At 40.4% G+C, this 15,510-nt stretch overlaps 1 protein-coding gene across 5 annotated transcripts in view; it reads left to right on the forward strand.

Annotated features, from left to right (window-relative positions):
• The window catches only part of OSBPL10 (oxysterol binding protein like 10), a 412,361-nt gene that overhangs the window by 89,280 nt on the left and 307,571 nt on the right, over positions 1–15,510 (forward strand). The window lies entirely within an intron of this gene.

Below are 15,510 nucleotides of genomic sequence, written 5' to 3' on the forward strand. Positions count from 1 at the left end.
CGAAGTCAGGAGTTCGAGACCAGCCTGGCCAACATGGTGAAACGCCGTCTCTACTAAAAATAAAAAAAATTAGCCGGGCGTGGCGGCGCGCGCCTGTAATTCCAGCTACTCCGGAGGCTGAGGCAGGAGAATCGTTTGAACCCCGGAGGCAGAGGTTGCAGTGAGCCGAGATCGCGCCATTGCAATCTAGCCGGGGCGACAGTGCGAGACTCCGACTCAAAAAATAAAATAAAATAAAATAAAAATAAAATAAAAATGAAAAAGAAAAAATACCCTTCCCCTTTTAATATTAATAGCAATTTACATTATTATCATTATTTCCTCTTCAGGTCCCATTTGAAGTTTCCTGCTCACTTCCCCCTTACAGTTGAGAAGCCTAGTTATGGACACGTGGAAGGATGGGGCTGTCGAGGAAAGGGGCTCAGGAGGCACTTGGAATGGTGGTAGTGTGTGTGATCTGCCATCGTGAGGAAGACAAGAACAGATGTGGCACTACTGTTTACTTTTTGTTTTTTGTTTTTTTTCAATTTGCTTTTCAAAAACAAGCCAGAGGGAAATACAAGTGTCAGTGCGAGGAGAACAATGCTTTTTGGAGAGGTGATTGGTGGGATATTTTGTCCTGCCTATTTAACAGTCTCCAGATCTTAATAGACTAGGGGCTCTTAAGGATGTTTGTGAGATTTGAATTATACCCTGGAAAGTTGCTTGTCTCTGCTGCATGGACTATGTTACTTGGTTATCTCTTCCTGTAGATTGTTTGGAAATGTTCAGGTTTGCTTCCATCTGAAACATATCAGCCAGTTATTTGCACGAAACTCAACTTGGAGGAAGAGGACTTTTGAAGTATGGAAACTGAGTTGTTTCTATATTGATATTCTACATATAGGACTTTCTGAGTCACCTGGGCTTCCTGGGAGATGTGTTACTATGTTAGTGGAAGTTGCACTTAACTTTTGAATCCTTTTATTTCTCAAAATAGTCCTAGTTGTCTGCTGTTGCCTCTCCCTTTCCCCTTTCGATTCGTGAAAGCTGAAAAAGAATAGGTAGAATGCGTAGGTAGAGGGAGACATGAGATGACTAAATCTGATTTCAGTTCTTGGTAATTATGTCTTGTTAATGGCAACTCAAGGTGCCTTGTCAGTAACAGCATTTTGTTGGTGTGTTGAGCAATCACTTTGAATGCTTTTTCTTCAAGTCGCTTATGAGGCCAACAAAACTTTTACCCTGGATTAGAGTTATTTTATTATTTACTTGCTGGGGAACAATATTTTACCTTGCAGTCTGTATTAAAGGATTTGTTATTTGGAGTGGATTTAGGAGGCATTGGAGTAACATTCTTTTGCATTATTTTAAACCCATTGTGGTGTTTAGATTGGAGGCAAGGTTGAGAAGAAGCACATTTAATGCCAATAATAATACCTATGTGATTGCAGCCTACCTAGGTGAAATGTGGTATTATGTACACTCCTGAGCATGCTTAAGTGATGTCTCATCTTTATTGAGTTTGTTTACTGCAATTTATAGCTGTCTGCCTATGTTTGTTCTTACCACAGTAGACTCACCGTTTTCCAAGTCTACCACTGACTCCATAAGCATTGTCTGTAATTGTTAACATCTCAGTGTCAGGGTTTCTATTTCCCACATTGTGTTCTTTGAACGATGGCTGAGGGTCCATTAGTGGTTTGGAGAAGATTTACGATGACTCTGTGATTGCAAAATTCTCCCTTCTCTAGGGATCTTATGAAGGGACAGCTGGACTAGTGAAAAGGAAGAGAGAAGAGGATAAAAATAGAAACTTTGAAAATGTATTCATTTGTTCAATTAATTTATCTATTCAGAGACTGTTTTATTGAGCACCTACTACATGGCAGGAACTGTTCTAGGAGCTGGAGCTACCATCCTTCCCTGGTCCAGGGAAATGCCTTAGTACAAATAGTTAGCCAACTGATTCATGCTGCCTTTCTTTCTGGGCCTCATAGCATCTTCCTTTGGCAGTTCTTTTCAAAGTGCCCACAGTTAATGACAAATCTATAGTAACCAAGTCCTTGGTTTATCCTCTCAGGCTGCTGTGCAATTGTAATGCTCTTCACCAGCTCCCAGGACTTAATACCAATCACCCACTAACAGTTTGTACCCTGGTGTCCTCTTGCATGTTCTCAAGTTGCTGTAAAACTTATATTTTAACATTTGGCATCATATTCTGCCTTTATTTATAGCCTCATCCTCATGCCCTTAGGAAGGCAGTTTGGGCCAGAACACAAAATAAATGACATAAAGAGAGGTCACAGAGAACACTGTATGATGGGAACGTGCTCAACTCAGGAGAGTAAGTTCAGGACATTTGGCTCACACTCACTGGATGAGAATGTGAAATACTTAAGAGTATGGGGAAAACATGCATTAAGGGCTTTCTGTCCTTCATTATTATAGATATTTAAAGAAAATATTTCAGGCATAATAACATTGTATAGATTTACAGGATGGCATTGAAGAGTAAATACATTGATACAAATGAACAACAATAAAAAATCCAGAAAGTGGCAAGTGCTATGAAGGTTAAAAAAAGGTGATGAGATAAAGGCAAGTATTTGCAGGAAGAATTTGAAGTGTGGGTCTAGCGTCTTTACTGCTATTGACATTTTCACTTAGAGTCCTCTCTTCTTACCCATCTTATCACTCATACAGAGGGAACCATGGGGAGAGTAAACCTCAAGAACTTGGGGAAGCAGATGACATAGCACCTAGTTGGCCAGGATTAGAATTTCAGACTGGGTTCTGGTGGCCCAGAAGGATTTTAGGAAGGGAAGTGACACTTATGAGGTCACTCTGACTGCTGTGTAGAGATGAGATTTTCAAGGGGCCAAAGCATGAAGCAGGGAGACCAGTTAGGAGCCCATCTGAGTGGTCCAGGAAAGAGATGCAGGTGGCCTGGGCTGGGGGTTGGCGGAGAATTGGAGAGAAGGGATAGATCTGGTGTGGAGAGGATGGAAATTGCTGATGAATTTGATGTGGAGGTGAGAGAGGGGCAAGAATAACTCTTGATTTGTGGGCCTGAGAGGCTGGGAGGTTGAGATGTCCTTTGTGGAGATGATGATCACAGGAGGGGAATGTGTTTGTGGGGAGGGTGAGGCTTGGCCAGTAGTTCTGTTTGGACTGTGTTCAGTTTGAGATGCTTACCCCTAGTAAGAAACTGGCTGTATGAACTTTCATTTGCCCTAAGTCAAACTTTACTCTTAAACTAAAATGGAACTATTTTGGAGTTGCTCATAATATCAAGTATTTGAGGAAATAATTTCTAATTGGATCTAGAAATTATTATTTAAATATCTAAGGGTTGCCATTGCCATTTACGTTTTCTTATTTGGAGAAAAGACACTGCAAACGTGGAACCAACCTTCAATTCTTTTTTTGGTGATTGGTGGGGTTGTAAGAACTCAATGAAATGCTGAAGGACAACAAATCTTGACTAGGATTAAGGAAGACAAGGCTGGGTGCATTGACTCACATCTGTAATCCCAGCACTTTGGGAGGCCGAGGTGGGAGGATTGCTTGAGCCCAGGAGTTCCAGGCCAGCCTGGGAACCATGATGAAACCCTGTCTCCACAAAATAAAAATATAAAAATTAGCCAGTGGTGGTGGCTTAGGCCTGTAGTCACTGCTGCTCAGGGGTCTGAGGTGGGAGGATTGCTTGAGCACAAGAGGTCAAGGCTGCAGTGAGCTATGATCACACCACTGGACTCCACTCTGAGCAACAGAGCAAGACTCTGTCTCTAAAGTAGACATTTATTTGGGGAGGAAGAGTAGTGTGAACTTTGGATTCAAATCTTGACATCAACACTTAGCACACATGTAACCGTGGGCTAGCTCTTTAATTGCACTGGGCTTCTGTTTTTCTCTTCTGCTAAATGTGGGAAATAATGTTACTCTTTTCATTAGTTCAATGTGAAGATTAAATGAGATTATCGGTGTATAAGGGACTGAGAATAGTACATAGCAAGATACCAAGAAGTGGTAGCTATTATTAGATCTTCAATTTGTCTGTTTTTAAGTAGGCACTTTCTGGTCCATAAAATCTTGATTTTTATTCTGAGTGCTGTGGTTACCCTGGGACCACATTAACATAATTATCATAGAGTTCTTTGGGGAGAAGATGATTACTTCATTTTGAAGGGGTCCTTTTAAAACTTGGCACCAAACATTTACAGCTCCCCTTCCCAGCCTCTAAATCCTATCTTCCTTTCCTATTTTATTTCTCTCCATATACCTTGCTATTATCTGACATGCTTTATATTTTACTTTTTTTGGTCTCTCTACACTAGAGTGTAAGCTCCCTGAGGACAGATAATTTTTGTTTGTCTTTGTTGCTGCTGTATCGCCAGTGTTGAGAACCGGGTCTGGTATACAATAAGGGTAGAGTAAGTATTGTCAAATGGATTAAAAAAATGAATAAATGTCAGAGAGGGAAACCAGGGCTTAGTTCTCTTTGAGCCAGTGTTAGCTATTGTTAGTATCAGAAGTCTTGGTTCTGTACCTGCTTGTCACCTTGTCCTTGTGTTGCTGTGTTTATCATCTGTCCTGTTCTCTGCAAACAGTCTTTGGTTCTGGATCAGGGAGTATGACTCTTCTTGTGACATGCCCACCCTGATTTAGGGCCCACCACAACTCACCCATTGGGGGCCATTCGTGACCAAATATCCAGGGCTTGCTTTTGACTCTATCTGGATTAACAACATACGTTGAGGGTTTAGTGTTTAGCCCCCAACATTTTGGGGCCACTTACCCCAAATTAAAGCATCACTGGGGTATATATGAATTTTTAAAGCCACCTTGAAGGAAAATAAGTATTTTTTTGAGTATTCCAATAATTTTAGAGGGAATTGGTGGTACCAGGGTTGAAAATCACTGCTCTGGGTTTTGTATTCTTGTCTGCGTGTACATAGGAAATATCTGCATATCTTCCTGTCTAGTCTGCCAGAGTGTTTTGAGGCTGCGTGCTAAAATCCTTTAGGGACACTAGATGGTTTCATTGATAATAATAAAAGGGATGGTTGCCTAGGTTACAAAACAGTGTATAATATTGTTTATTCACTTATGGTTCAAAATACTTATTGAGCACCTGGTTCGTATTAACTACTCCCTTCAGAATCTGCCCTCTCCCTCCTTTGAAATTGTGTGTATATTTGAGGAGATTCACACTAAAATGGCTTTCTTTGGTTGGTGGGATTATGGGTGATTTCCATTATCTTCTCTTGTCTGTTTTCCCAAGGTGAATTTGTGTCTGTTTTGCAGTTTGAAAAAGTTGTTGAGGCAAAGAAAAGCTGCTCATGCCTTTTCACGTCATCTGTCTAACTGAGTTTTGCGAGTAAATTTCAAGTCTAATCTATATTCAGAAAAGTACACAAATCATATACATATACAGTTCAATGAATTTTCATAAATGGAACACACTCAGATTAAGAAACAGCTGCCAAAACATTTCCTGTCCCCCACAGCCCCTTTCCTTATAGTATCTCCCCGCATAAGGTAACTGCTATTCTGACCTCAACACCACTGAGTTATTTGGTCTCCTTTCGAACTGCCTATTGTGTAATATGTGATCTGTGTGTCTGGCTTCTTTCTCTTGACATTATGTTGGGGAGGCTTATGCATGTTTCTGTGTATAGTTGTGGTCCATTTATTTTCATTGCTATTTGGTATTCCATTGTATGAATATACTAAATACATTTGTCTATTGTAGGTTGGTATTTGAGTTCTTTTCAGTTTTTGACCCTATTCATAGGGTCACAATGCTGTGAACATTCTAGTACCTGTGTTTTGGAGAACATATGTTGCATTTCTGTGGATATACACCTAGGAGTGTTTGCTCATGTCCAGCTTATTAGATACTAGCAGAGAGTTTTCCGTAGTGGTTGTATGCATTAATACTTCACCAAAAGTGTGTAGAGAGAGTTCTGTGTGTACTACATTCTCATCCACACTTGATATTGTCTCTTGTTTTCATGTCATCCAATTTTAACTTGCCTTTCCCTGATGACTACTGAGGTTGAACATGTTTTCATGTATTAATTGGCCATTTGGATGTCACATTTTGCAAGTTGCTCTTTAAGTCCTCTGCCCATTTATCTGTTGGGTGTCTGCCTTTTTCTCCTTGACTTTTATGAGATGTTTATATATTCTGGGTATGCGCCCTTTGCTGGATGCCTGTACACAGGTGCCTGGGCACAGCATATATAGAGACACGGTGTATTATGCAGGTATTATGTCCTGTGGATATACCACAGTTTGTTTATCCATTACCTGTAGGACAACAGTTGGGCTGTTTCCGGTTTTTGACTATTACAGATAAAGCTGCTATTTGTGTGCAAGTCTTTGTGTGGTGACATGCTTTTATTTCTTTTGGGTAAATACCTAGCATTAGAATTGCTGGTGTATCCATCCTATGTAGAAAGTGCTAACCTGTTTTCCAAAGCGGCTGAACCATTACACACTGCCACCAGCAGTGTATAAGTGAATAGATGGCTCCCCATCCTGGCCATCTTCACGTTGCTACCTGGAGAGCTTTTGGAAAACAGGACTGCCACTTCCTCATGCGCATGGCATTGCTTCTGAGAGGGGCAGTCTAGGGAGAAGCTGTGTAGTTCTTCTTACCTTTCCAGCTTTGCCTCCTTTTTGCCAAATGACCTTGGGCAAGTTAAACTCTTTGGGCCTTGGTCTCTCCGTCTGTAAAATGATATGAACCTCGCAGTGTTGGGAGGCCACCACAGGCACCAGTCCTGTGCTTGGTGCACAGTGGGTCCTCAGCAGAAGTTTGTGAGTGAGAGTCTTGTATTTTAGATAGACTAGTGAGTAGCTTTCTGGAACCTAGGGGGTGCATTGGTGGCCACTTAAGCCCCAGCCTTGGCAAATCTGCAGGTGTCTTAGCCCTGCCTCTCATTACATGAGGACCCAGTTGACTTTAGCCATTTGATTTGCCCAGTGGCTGTCTGCGTTTGGTGTGGTTCCTCAGAGGCTGCTTGTGGACAGTTGTCTGAGGACTCTGGGAAGAAAGAAGCCACATGGGCCTTTGTGTCCTGAAAGAAGGGTTGAAATGATTGTGCCGGAAACGTGGGAGGCTTTTTGCAGTTCTGCCTGGCTCCCACTGATGCGATTTGGGGCCGGGCCAAGACAGAATTAAAAAGAAAACCATCCAGAATTTGAATTTTGATAACCTAGACTGGATTGAATATGGTCACAGCCCAGAAAATGCTTTATTTGTGCCTCATGCAATGATATCAATAATAATGATAAAATTAGGAAACATTATATGTGGTCTTTTGTTGCAAGTCTGTTCCTTGAAGGTCAGAGAAGGCATTTGCACCATGAATAATCTTTTCTTTTTGTGTTGTAGTTTTTAGGGGACTATTTTATGTTTTTGTGTGGTTTGGTCCCTTTCTATAAATATATTGATGAAAATACAGAGTTGAAAGGCAACCAATATCAGTTTTTAGTCACTCTTTTCCAGGATGTTTTAAGTGTTTATCTGCACGGCCAGCCTTGTGGCCTGTGCAGGCTGCCATGAGGTGGGTGGGTGGGATTGGACGTTTTTTGGAAAGTGGTGGGGTTCAGGTTCTTCTTATGTGTGGGTAGAACTGGGGGCTCTGTTCTGGCCTTGTGTTCAGGGCAATCGAGTGGATTAGGTGACTGATGCAAAGGATCCTCACTCAGGTGTCTCTGCAGTGCTCACTCCATCAGAGCTGTGTGGGCTGCTAACAGTGCAATGAAAATCACCGCTACAGTTTACCTGGGCTTTTTGGTTGTTAAGTAGAGTCTGGGCAGAGTCGGGAAACTTTCTTTTTTCTTTTTGAGACAGAGTCTCGCTGTGTCACCCAGGCTGGAGTGCAGTGGCGTGATCTCCACTCACTGCAACTTCCGCCTCCTGGGTTCAAGCGATTCTTCTGCCACAGCTTCCTGAGTAGCTGGAATTACAGGCATCTGCCACCACACCCAGCTAATTTTTGTATTTTTAGTAGAGACGGGGTTTCACCATGTTGGCCAGGCTGGTCTTGAACTCTTGACCTCAGGTGATCCGCCCGCCTCGGCCTCCCGAAGTGCTGGGATTACAGGCGTGAGCCACTGTGCCCGGCCCAGAGTTGGGAAACTTTCTAAGCCCTGAATGAGGTGGCAGCACCATCCCCCAAACACACTCCTCTTTGCTTGAAATTATGCCTGGTGGAATTTTTATACCCCAAATATTTTTGAGCGCTTTTTATATATATGTCAAATGCCATGTGAGAAGCAGGAGACAGGAGGGAAGAAGCACAGGCCCTACCTTAAGGAGCTGACAGTCCATAACAGAGGGGAGTAGACTTTTCTGTAAACGGCCAGATAGTAAGTAGATTAGACTTTGTGGGCTATACAGTCTTCATGGCAACTACCGAGTGCTCATTTGTAAATAAGTGGATGTATCTGTGTTCTAATAAAACTTTATTTATAAAAGCTGGCGGTGGGCTGATATAGCCTGTGAGATGTAGTTCGATCATCCCTTCCCTATAATTACACTTAGATTTCTTATGCAAGTAGTTGAGGCAGCTCAGTGTTGTGGCTAAGAGTGTAGATTCTGAGGTCCAGTAGCCTGTTTTTAAATCCCAGCTCTACTCTTTGCCTTGGACAAGCTATTTGACCTTTATGTCGCAGTTTCTTTATCTGTAAAATGGGGATAATATGGTGTCTGCGTCATAGAGTTTTAGGGATCAACTGAGAAGCTGTGTGTAAAGGGTTTAGGACAATCGGTTGCACATAGAAAGCACTCATTAGGGCCAGGTGCAGTGGCTCATGCCTGTAATCCCAGCACATTGGGAGGCTGAGGTGGGTGGATCACCTGAAGTCAGGAGTTCGAGACCAGCCTGGCCAACGTGGCGAAACCCTGTCTCCACTAAAAATACAACAATTAGCGGGCACGGTGGTATGCGCCCGTAATCCCAGCTACTTGGGAGGCTGAGACAGGAGAATCGCTTGAACCCAGAAGGCAGAGGTTGCAGTGAGCCGAGATTGTGCCACCGCATTCCAGCCTGGGCGACAGAGCAAGACTCCGGCTCAAAAAAAAAAAAACAAAAAAACAACCAACTCATTAGATGCAGCAGTACAGGTGGTGAGTGCTACTGCAGAGGAAACACCTGGGAGTGGGAGCAGCCGCTCCACTTGGGAATAAAGGGCAGAAGTGGCAGGTGGAGGAAGACCTTCTAGAATGTTAAAGAGAAGAGTTCATCATGCAGACAAGGGCTTCAGCAGGGCGTCCCTGGTAGAAGGCTCTGTGAGTACAAATGTTTGGAGGCATGAAAGGAGATAGGTTTAGTATGGCTGGAATGCAGGTTGTATGTGGAGTGTGGCCAGAGATGAGACTGTAAAAGACAGACTAGGCTAACAAAGGCTACTTTCTGAAGAACCTCTTAAGCCACTGACACCACAGATCACAAAATGTCTGTGTTACCACAAGGGGAACGCTGCTGTGTATTTGTGGGTCCACAAAGCATCAGACACTTTACATATATTATCCAATTTAATCTTTAAAATGAGATGGAGGTGGGTGTTGCAAAGCTATCCATTCTCCCCTTTTCCTATAGCTATAGACCCCAGTTTTTACCTGGATACATGGCTGTCAAACATAAAACTGTATTTTCATCCCTCCTCCTCCTTGCGACTAGGATGGCGATGAGATTATAATCTGGATGTAAGAGCAGAGTTGTCACATAGTAATTTCCTGGAAACTTCTTTGTACTTTTCCTACCTTTTCCTTTCCTGTTGGACTATAGACATGCTGGCCAAAACTAGAATATGGAAATGATGGCTGGAATTTCAGCAGCCGTCTTGAACCTTGAGGTGACTGGGATGCAGGCCATGGAGACGGAAGGAATCTGGCCTCAGAGGACTTTGTGGATCAAAGCCACCTCATAAATCCTAGCTGCAACCTCTGGAATTTTCCTTGTGGGGAGGGGAAGGAATATGCTTCTTTTGCAAGCCCCGAGTCTCAGTCAGATCTAACCCTAATTGATGCGGGTAGAATCGCAATTTTACAGATGCAGTTGTTGAGGCCTAGAGTGACGTAGACTGCACAGTTAATAAATTCTGGAGCAGGGAATTTTTGGACTCCAAAGTGTGTTTTCTCTTTCTCTGGAAAGAACTTGGTCTCCTACCCCCTCATTTTATAGATGAGATTACTGCGGGCTTTGGCTTAGGGTAAACTAGGACCAGCTAATTCCACTGCAAGATAATCATTTCCTGCCCCCGCACCCCGCCCCCATACTCTTTCTCTCCATGGCCTTTCCAAAGAAGAGGCCCCGTGTTTTTTTTTTTTTTTTTTGAGACAGAGTCTTGCTTTGTCGCCCAGGCTGGAGTGCAGTGGTGCGATCTCGGCTCAATGCAACCTCCGCCTCCTGGGTTCAAGCTTATTCTCCTGCCTTAGCCTGCCGAGTTGCTGGGATTACAGGTGCCTGCCACCATGCCTGAGTAATTTTTGGTATTTTTAGTAGAGACGAGGTTTCACCATGTTGGCCAGGCTGACCTGGCCTCAAGTAATCAAGTAATCTGGCCTCAAATAATCCGACCTCATTACTTGAACACCTGACCTCAAGTAATCCGCCCACCTCAGCCTCCCAAAGTGCTAGGATTACAGGTGTGAGCCACCGTGCCCAGCGAGGCCCCGTGTTTTAATGAGTGATGTTGTAGCCCTCCTTTGGGCAGAATATCTTTCTGTGCATGGGTTGTGTTTGGTGGTTTTTCCTCTTCCAAAACCCTAACTGTTCCAGAGCTGTATGTGTAGAGCTTTCTCTTTAGACAACCTTGCCAACTCTTGCCACCTCTGGGCTGGTTCTTAGGAATGACTTTCCTTGCCTGGCCTGTCCTTTCTCTGCCTGAGTGTTTAGGGGATGGATGAGGGGGTTCCTTGGCCCTGTGATTATTTGTAAGTGCTGACAGATGTCTTGATTTATGCAGAGGCCTCCCAATTCATTAACCTCAGAGTGTGGACTTTGGCTGAAATAGGATCATGCGTTTGAGGAATGTACTTTGCTTTTGGGATTCTTGTGTGTCTGAGTTCCACCCTATTACTAATACCTTAACAATGGGCTTCTTGATCCCCTTGGCTAACCACACAGCACAGAACTTTTCTGTGTGTGTACTGCAGCAGACTCATTTAGTGGCCTGGTCTCTAAAAAGTTTAACAGAACAAAAACCCATTTGTGCTAGTACGTGCCGTTGAGACAGCATTTGTTGTACATTCATTATATAGCATTTCATATTGATTCCTCTCTTTGCCCCAACAAATTTCTTTGTGGTAATTTTTATTAGTTTGGCTAATGTGTGCCTTTTTCTTTTTATGAGAAGTCTGCAGCTGATACCTTGGCCCAAAGTACATCATAACACTATTATAGTTGTTTAGTTAATTTGGAATTTCCTGTAACTGGAATTTTTCTGTCAAAGATCAGTTTACATGATTCCTTCGAAGTCAGCTAAAATTCAGGAAGATGGTCTTAAAAGCCAAAATGCCATGTTTTCTTTCTTCATCTTGATTAATAGGATAGGCCATTTTTATGGGTTGAACGTAAAGGTATGCTTCAGAAAATCTTTGTATCAAAGAAAGAAGACCAAACGTATCTGGGAAATCAAGTTTAAGTCTGGATAAAGTGTTTCTTTTTTTGTTTTTTGTTTTTCCCCCTTCAAAAATAGAAGCAAAGCATGACCTAACTTGGATGAAACTAAATTGCAGTGATTCATGTCATGGAATGGTCTGAATTTCTGTTTATCTGAAGGCTTGCTTCCTTTTCCTTTCCAGCATTGTAGTGTTATTGGTATTTTTAATATTTTTGTTTTGTTTCCTTTTTTATTTTTGCTTCGTTTCTTAGTTTAAGACTTTGAATTCTTTTGTGTAACCACTGCGTGTAACTTGTGATCCGATTTTTCTTTTATAAATGACGTGATTGACAACATTTGTATAAAGTCTACAGATTTGATAATAGTACGACTGTGTCCATGTCAAGTATTTATTTTAACATTTACGCACTGAAGTATTTAAGGGTAAAGGGGCATTATGTTGGCTGTTTACAGAAAGAAATATACACAGAAAGAAAAAATAATAAAGCAACTGTGGTAAAATGTTAATAGTTCTTTCGTAGTAAATAATAGTTATTTGTATTATTTGTGTAACTTCTCTGTAAATTTGAAATTATATTGAAAGATTAACAAAAATTCACTTGACCTGTTCAAAACAAAAACCTTGGGGTGTGCACTGTATACTTAATCACCGAATAGAGTACATATCTAACAAACATTATCCGATTTGCCTTAATTCTAGTCTTCTAATGTGGCCACTGAAGCATCCATTCTTGAAGCTTCATCCAGACTGGTTTAGAAGATGCCCAGGTGTGATAAAAATGATTCTTAGGCAATTCCAGAGATTAACTACAGTGAAATTGCCTGAATGTGTGAGTGCCTGTGAGCAAACAGGTAATGCCAGCATATTTGCAGCTTATGCAAGGACCATTAAACCAAAGGTTTGGGAGATTTGTGTTTTTATCCTTTCCCTATTAAGTTGTTTCATCGTAATATAAATGTCAACTGTCTCTTTCATTTATAAATGAGGTGAAGTGGGAAACATTGCTTGTGTCCTCATTACTCCAACATAGGAAAATTATAATGAATTATCATTTATAAGCAACTTTTTTTGTCTTCTTTTTTTTGAGACAGGGTGTTGCTCTGTTGTCCAGGCTGGAGTGCAGTGGTGCAATCACAGCTCGCTGTAGCCTCAACCTCCTGGGCTCAAGTGATCCTCCTGCCTCAGCCTCCCAAGTAGCTGGGGCTACTAAAGGCCAGGGCAGGAGAATCACTGGAGGCCAGGAGTTTGAGACCAGCCCGGGCAATGGCAAGCTCCCTGCAACAGTGAGACTCTACAAAAAATTACAAACAGAGAACAATCAAACAGAAAACCTGGAGTGGCATGAGCTCTCTGCATTCCTGTCCAGAGCTGGAAAGATGGCTCAGTGAGGGAATGGGATTTTTTTTTTTTCTTGACCTTGGTTTTGATGTGCAAGATTGATTTGGTTTGTCTTGCATTATCTCATGGGACATGTTATTTATGCTCAGAAGTAACAGCTTAAATCTTTATTTTTTGTATAGTAAAATGTGTTTTAACCATTTATTTAAAAAAAAAAAAATCCCCTCAGAGATGGTCCATGAAGTTGCTCATACTCACATGAAAGTTCCAGTTGTTCCACATCCTTGTCAGCACTCGGTATTATGATATTTTTAATTTTAGGCATTTTAGTAAATGTGTCTCATGGTTTTCATTCGTAATTGGCTGATAGCTAATGACACTGAACAGCTTTTCATGTGCTTATTTGCCATCCAGTTATCCTGTTTAGTAAGGTTAGCTTTAGCTAAGTCTTTTGCCCATTTTTTAATTGGATTTCAATCAGGTTGTTTGTTTTCTTATGGTTGTGAGAGTTTTCTTCTGAGAGTAGTTCATGCTTTTTAAGGAAGTGATCCATTTTTTGTAAGTTGTTGAATTTAGGTATGTAGAGTTGCTTCTAGTATTCCCTTATTATCTTTTGAATGTTCATGAACCCCTTTTTCTTCTCCCTGATATTGGTAACTTGTTCCTATTTCTTTTTCTTTTTATCAGTTTTGCTAGAGGTCTGTCAATTTATTGATCTTTTCTAAGAATCAGCTTTTTGTTTCATTTATGATCTTTATTCTTTCTCTGTTTTCAATTTAATTGATTTATATTCTAATATTTTTTATTTTTTCACTTTTTTATATTTAGTTTTTTAGTTTCTGAAGGCAGATGCTTAAATTATTAAATTATCATTTCTTTTCTAATGTAAACATTTAGTGCTATAAATTTCCCTCTAACCACTGCTTTAGTTGCACTCACACATTTTGATATGTTGTATTTTTATTTTAGTTCAGCTTAACCATTTTCTAATTTATCTTGAGACTTTCTTTTTGCCCCATGAATTATTTAGAAGTGTGAATACACACACACACACACACACACACACACATAATTTTGTTGTTGTTGTTGTTGTAGAGATGGGGTCTTGCTTCGGGCTGGTCTCAAACTCCTGACCTCAAGCAATCCTCCTACCTTGGCCTCCCAAAGTGCTGGGATTACACGCATGAGCCACCGAGCCTGGCCTATATATATATATATCATATAAAATATCATATTATATATATTATATATATCATATATGATATATAATATGATATATGTATATGTATATGTATATGATATATGTGATATACGTATGTGATATACATATACATATGTGATATACATATACGTTATACATATGTGATATACATATATGTTATACATATATGATATACATATATGTGTATGATATGTATATGATATACATATAGACATATGTGGATATGTATATGATACATATATGGTATACATATATGTGTATATGTATATGATATACGTATATGATATACATATATGTATGATATGTATATGATATACTATATGATATACATATATGTATGATATACTATATGATATACATATATGTGTATGATATACTATATGATATACGTATGTGTATGATATACTATATGATATACGTATGTGTATGATATACTATATGATATACGTATATGTGTATGATATACTATATGATATACGTATATGTGTATGATATACTATATGATATACGTATATGTGTATGATATACTATATGATATACGTATATGTGTATGATATACTATATGATATACGTATATGTGTATGATATACTATATGATATACGTATATGTGTATGATATACTATATGATATACGTATATGTGTATGATATACTATATGATATACGTATATGTGTATGATATACGTATATGATATACGTATATATATATATATATTTTTTGAGATGGAGTCTTGCTCTGTCGCCCAGGCTGGAGTGCAGTGGTGCGATCTCAGCTCCCTGCAAGCTCCACCTCCTGGGTTCACGCCATTCTCCTGCCTCAGCTTCCCAAGTAGCTGGGACTTCAGGTGCCGCCACCACGCCTGGCTAATTTTTTTTGTATTTTTAGTAGAGATGGGATTTCACCATGTTAGCCAGGATGGTCACAATCTCCTGACCTCGTGATCCTCCTAACTTGGCCTCCCAAAGTGCGCCCGGCTGCCTGGCCTACATTTTTTAAGGTTTGTTTTATGACATTGAATATGTTCTATCTTGATGACTGTTCCATGTATACTTGAAAGAATATGTATTTGGTTGTCATTGGATGAATTGTGCTATAAATGTCAGTTTGATTCGGTTGATAATGTTCAGTTCTATATCATGACTGACTTTAAAAATTTTTATTTGATAATTTTGGAGCTGTGGTCTGGAAAGAAAGTACACCATCTCCTCATAAGCCATTCATATTCAAAATTTCCCGTGAATTTGTGTGTTCTTTTACAGACTAACTTATTTTTACATTTAATTTTCCTGAGTATTGCTACATGAAGTCAGTTAAATGATGAGCC

Source organism: Pongo abelii, chromosome 2, assembly GCF_028885655.2.
Source record: "Pongo abelii isolate AG06213 chromosome 2, NHGRI_mPonAbe1-v2.0_pri, whole genome shotgun sequence".
Classification (NCBI taxonomy): domain Eukaryota; kingdom Metazoa; phylum Chordata; class Mammalia; order Primates; family Hominidae; genus Pongo; species Pongo abelii.